Genomic DNA, 228 nt, shown 5'->3' with positions numbered 1-228 from the left:
CAGTAAAAGAAGCATCAGAAATTTGTTTTCTCCTTCGTTCACATCCAGTACAGGCACAGCGGAACCCGGCTGGGATCTCGCACTGTTAGCGGAGACTTTGCCGCTCACTTCTGAAGAGTTTATGGGGCGAAAGAACGTAGAATTTCCCTTTAAAATTTCGTGCGAAGTTCTTTTGTTTATAATTGGTTGTTTTAGTTATAGAGAAAAAAAAAATGTGCGCATGGACAG

This window comes from Penaeus monodon, chromosome 15 (genome assembly GCF_015228065.2).
Source record: "Penaeus monodon isolate SGIC_2016 chromosome 15, NSTDA_Pmon_1, whole genome shotgun sequence".
Taxonomy (NCBI): Eukaryota; Metazoa; Arthropoda; class Malacostraca; order Decapoda; family Penaeidae; genus Penaeus; species Penaeus monodon.
The sequence above is the reverse complement of the archived record's forward strand: the minus strand, read 5'-3'. Positions refer to the sequence as shown.